A 5,888-nucleotide genomic window follows, 5' to 3' on the forward strand; every position below is an offset into this window, starting at 1 on the left:
TGAAGAGATGCTTCCTTTGTTTCCATTGTTTCTTTGACAAAGATGTATGGATTCATGTGCCTGTGTTTGCAAATATTACTAAGTTCAAAGATGTCTCAATGATCCTAAGATAATGTACTTGTAATTATAGGAACCAGAACAAGGGAAGAATTGGCGATACCATTAGCAAATCATGTGGAATCATGTGACACTGTCATAACATTTCATAAATCTATACGACAAGGCTGTAGCACTGTGATTATCAGTTCAGGGTATTGCTGCTGAGGTGGGAAGCAAGTTTTCAACTGCAAATCAGTTACATGGAGTGAACAAGGTGTACATAGTAGGCATTTGAAAATATTAGCCTTTAGATATTAGCATTTTAGATATTAGCACAGAGTTTTAGTTTAAGATGTAACATTTCCTTTAACACTCTTAATAGAAGAGTCTATTCCAACATGAGGTATAACAATTGAAAGATAAAAATAAATGCTGCAAATTACTAAGCATTATCCAATTTAGATTTAATAAGATAACTCATAAGGACAGACCGAAAGTTGTAAATCTCTAGCTAGACAACAAATGAGCACAATTAACTTCAGATTGGACTAGTAAAAATGGAGGGGGAAGGACAGAATTGAGAGACATGTCAAATAATAGATAGATTGAACTTCCTCTAGGATTAGATGGTCAGCTGACTGATGAGGGAGAGGGAGAAGTTATCACTGAGATTTTTTTTGCCTCAGTGGATCTTGCTGCCTTTAAGCAAGACAATACAAAAGAAAAAAAAAAAAAGGTTTGTGGCGAAGGTAATGTTATTTGTAGAAGAGCTTGCTAACTTTCTCCTTATCATTCAAGCTTTGTTAAGCTTGTTATCCAAATGGGACCTGATCTGCCTTATGTATTAACATTCCCAGAGAATTCTAGACTTTTATCCTTATGTCACATGAAAGTCTCTCTACTGTATTCTACTTTATTCTTTGTATGATAATTGATTATTATTACTATTTAAATTATACTTCTTAAGTTAATATTTTCATTAATTATGTTTATTTGGAAATCATTCTATAAATATGTAATACGTAAATTATAAATATTTTTAAAGTTTTTTTTTCCTGTGTAACTTTGGCTACTGTATATGCCAAAAATGGGCTTGACCAATTTAAAGAGGATACAGATTAAACCAAACCCTCTGGCTCTTTTTTGTGACACATACATGACACTTACATAATGAAGAGGAAGCCATGTAAATAAAAATAAATAAAAGACATAATAAGTGTAAAAAACTTATTTTTTAATCTTCCTTTTGCATTTCCTTTAGCAGCTATTTTTGAAAAAGTCATAACACTTTCATGTTTTTGGCCCATATTCATAAACTATTATCTGACCTCACTTAGCAATTAATCTTATTTTCTGTTTTGTTTTGTTTATAAGTGGGCCCTGAAGAATAACAGAATTTTAGTGCAGAACAGAACCTTGAAAATATTCTGGCCCTTATCCCACCTATGAAGATGAGACAAATACAGACCAACTGATGGAAGAACCTAACCATAAACCTAACTCTTCTTATCCAGACCCTTTCTCTTAACTCTGAGTTCTGGGTCTAGGGCAGGATATGCTTCCAGTCTCTGTGTTTTATTTTAACTTGAAATCCTAGGAGTAACTATACTTAAAAATAAACAAATAAGTTATAGCATCTAGAACTTCATTTATGTTTTAAAATTTCAATGTTCTCCCTGTCACATGCTCATTGGTAAGGACGATTCTCGTGTATAAGACACCATGAAATTTGGACTAAGAAACTAAAGTCAGTTCTGACTGTCCTTTTGTGATTTATTTTTAGAATGTTGTTTTAATATATGCATTTCTATCCACCTTAACAACATGTTATGTAGGCAGCGAATAAGCAAAACTAGAGTCAAACAAATATGAGTACATCTCCCAGAGAAATCATATTTAACAAACTGCTGCTTCACCAAGAATACGTCTGAATAACCTGATTTTACAAAATTCACATCATCCCACCCAATAAGTTCACCCAATGTAGCTCAACTTACTTCAGCTAATTTCGTCAAATACTGAAAAATAAATAAGGTAGGAAAAGGGTAGTTTTAATTATCAACTATCCACTCTATTGATGAGGGAGAGATTTCCACCCTAGGGTTATAGGATAGAGAACACATGGCATCTGAAGCTGGACAGACAGGTGAAATTGACAACAATCTATTAGTCACATGTTCTCACAGCTTGAGGGGGGAGGACACCACACAAAACGCAGGGCCACAGTGGGGTTACAGTCAGGGACAGAATGAAAACCAGGGGCTCTGAGAAGCAGGCTGTTTTGGTATCAAAAGGGAGGGTTTCTCCGTGGTTCCTACTGGAGGATGTGATTGGCCTGTTTGAATTCAGTAGGTCTGGCAAGGAAATGCTACTCCTTGTTATGTCAGATGTCAAGGCAGCGCATAACATTTGGCCTTAATTTTAGCCCTTAGACGGTAATTGACTCCTTGATGCCTTGCCATCGATTTTTATGTTGGTGATGAATTGAGATTTCTAGGGAGTAGAAATGCCTCTTTCGGATGTGAAATAGGCACTTGAGGAGGAAGAGGGCCACGTAGTGAGGTGGTTTTCAAAAACATGAACTTTAGAGGTGTTCATTTTATAGCCAATAAGGGAAATTGAGGAATCTTTGTGGCATTGTAGAGGGAGTGCTTGTGGCTTCAGACTAATCCATGCCTGTGGCAATAGCAGGGGGTCCATTTGCTCTCATTGAAGGGGGCATTATATCTCTCAATTAAACTGACTGTCTGAGGGTTAGTGGGGACATGGGAGGTGCATTGAATAACTTCTTCAAGAGCCCAACTTGTCTATTTTGAGCAGTGAAATGAGTGCCTCGGCTGCTATCTATGATCACTGGAATTCTGAAGCAGATAAGGAGTGTTCCCATGAGGACTTGAATTGGGGGCTTAGTACAGGTGGTGACATCTCTACCTTTATTTATAGTTTAGGTCTCTGTGAGGCAAGAGATTCCCAGAGTCCTTTATCTCCAAGGGAAGTTCTCTGGTGGTCCAATGGTTAGGACTCCGTGCTTTCACTGCCATGGCCCAGGTTCCATCTCTGGTTGGAGAACTGAGATCCCGCAAGCTATGCGGTGTGGCCAAAAAATTAAAAAATAAATAATTTTTTTAAAAAGAGGGCAACTCTTAAGTAAGAGTTAATAAAAATGTACTGTATAGTAAATGGGGTCATTTACTGGCCTGGGTCTCTGGTGTTAAGATGATTGTCTGATGTGTGGCCAACTGTGCTGACTCTTAGATCCTGTCGTTTATCAGGGACACCCTGGATTAGGAATGGAAAGCGGCGACATTCCACTGAGCTCCATCATATGTAACGGTAACAGTGTGATCTGTAAAGTGTATGAAGTCCCATTAATGGTCACTCAGCTGCTCCCAAGGGACTCTCCAGGTTGCCAAGGGGTCTGGGAGATCGTTGACCCCCTCTAGCACCATGGCATCTGACAAGGGACTGAGGAGAAGTGAGGCTATCCCATCCTGGAGGTGGATATGTCAGAGGGTTCGAGTTTGGGTCCAGCCTATAGAAAGGAGGCCGTGGTCACTGTGCAGAGATGGTAGACTCCTGGTTGCTTCCATAACCTGAGGCATAAGGGCCAGCTTGGAGTGGGAGCATAGATTTCCAGGGTTTGTGAGAGACTTTTCAGAAGAGCTTAGCACGTGGCCAACGGTCACCACTCTAATGGTATATAGCGCAAGGCCAAGGAGGGCAGCTTCCTGTATGAGACTTCATAGGAAATTTATGGCCTTCATAGGTGGTCCAGAGACTCCAGGAGCCATGAGAAGAGGTTGCTACAGTCTCTACAGTGAAGGAATCCCTGGGAATCCCTGAGTACACTTCAGGGAGTAACAGCGGATTTCAAATTGGACAGACTCTCGACCATTTTGTTTGAGGGTTCCCCAATAAAGGTGGGCTGATTTGCAAGTAACTGCATAAATGGGCTTAAGTAAAATTTGTAAATAAGTAGTATGTTGCCTCCAGATCTCCCGAAGACCTAAAAGATGTTGGGTTGTATAAACATTGTATGTGCTGAGAAGGACCCATTGCTGTTTCTTTCAATGTCGGGATGGGGCAGCCCTCAGTGTACCAAAGGATTTTCAGGAATTTAGCAGAAGTTACAGGGCCTACTACTATGTAGAGGGCAATGGCCCATCCCCATTTTGTGAGCCTTTGTGAGAATTTGTATGTCCTAAACACATGTGTCTAACAAACCTCCTCAGAAGATGTCATCAAGGTAATATAATACCTGTGCTCCTGGAGAAGGGTGCATGCAATTCTTATCTTAGCAGCAAAGACTTTGTGTGATAGCAAGGCTGCTGAGGTCCCATGGGTAGGCTGGTAAAGGTGTATTGTGCTACTTTGGAGGTGCGGGCAAACTGTGGCTTAGAGGTTGTTGAAATAGGCATTGAACATAGTAGCCAAATCTATAATAGCAAGTTCGGTACTGGTTGCTGATTGGATTGAATCAGTAATTTAAAAAAATATTGGGCATTGAGTGTGGGAGTCTTACTGAATTGAACCACAGCATTAAGGTTGTGGTAATCCACCATGAGATGCCATTCATTCTTGCCAGGTTTAAGAAAAGGCCAATTTACACTGTTAAATGGAGAAGCAGGGGAGATAAACACTCTTTCACTTATAAGGTCTTATATAAAATTTTAATACTCAAAGGCCCTCTGTCCCTTCCTTCCTTCCTATTTCCTTCCTTCCTACTTCCTTCCTTTCCCTTTTATGTTTTTCCCTCGCCACTGGATTCATTTGGTGGTGGTAGTGATGGGGGGAGGGGTTCTTTCTCTCCTGCTCATATTTATAATTTCTTTATTCTAGAAAGTCTCAAATCAGTATCATCAGTATTGTAGCCTCACCCAAGGCAACGATTGTATTATAGAATTTAAGGATCCCCTTCCTTTGCCATAGGGATGTCACGGGTGTTTTTCCCTATAATCCTGAGAATTAAGATCTTTGTTGAAACAGAGAAGCAGCTAAAACAGTGGCATAGCAGAAAGCTTCTGGTCCCAAAACCCAGGGGTCAATTGCTCACAATCAGCCTCTGCTATATACCTATGGGCTTCCTCCTTTTCCTTTTTTTTCTTTCTCTTTCTCTCTGTACAATTTTCTCATAATATTTTGGATTTATAGTCATGTAAAGTACTCATGGCTTTCAGTTTCTGTCTCCATCTGATCACCCTTGCAGCAGACCTCACGGGCTGTTGAAAGGAAAGAGTTTGGAGGCTGAGCTGCCCACTTGTAGACAGCCAACTCCTCCTCCCGGGAGTGTCAGGCAAAGTCCACAGAGTCAGGGCCCACCTCCAGTGAGGTCATTTTGTCTGAGGTGTTCGCTGGGTAATCAAACCCTGGGATCAGATTAACCCTTTGGCCCACAGATAGCCAGCAGCACTAAGACCAGGCACATTGACTAGGAGGGGTTTTTTACTGGAAGAACAGTTGTGTCATTGCCTCCATTGTTTTGGAAGGGGCTGGTACCCAATGCTCTTTCCACGTCTCATTATTATTATTGCTTTTTATCAGTGCCTGGGCCACAGGTTGCTACAGATATGTACCTTGATACCCTTGAGGGTCAGGAGACTACACGGGACAGCAGCAAGGGAAACAGTAGCACAGGTAGCTACCTTGCCTAAATAATTCTTGTTAGGTGATTTGGGTGTCATGCTTAATCCTCCCTACGGTGGTGATCTCCTTTTCCACAAAATTTACAATGAGCCATCCTTGGGTTCCCCTAAGGGTGTACAATCACAAATAATGTCCATATGCCTGCCTCAAGCAGCTAGGGATGGTTACCAAGTTAGGCTCAGCGGCCAGAAAGCTCTAGCTTATCC

Source organism: Balaenoptera ricei, chromosome 5, assembly GCF_028023285.1.
Source record: "Balaenoptera ricei isolate mBalRic1 chromosome 5, mBalRic1.hap2, whole genome shotgun sequence".
NCBI classification, from domain to species: Eukaryota; Metazoa; Chordata; class Mammalia; order Artiodactyla; family Balaenopteridae; genus Balaenoptera; species Balaenoptera ricei.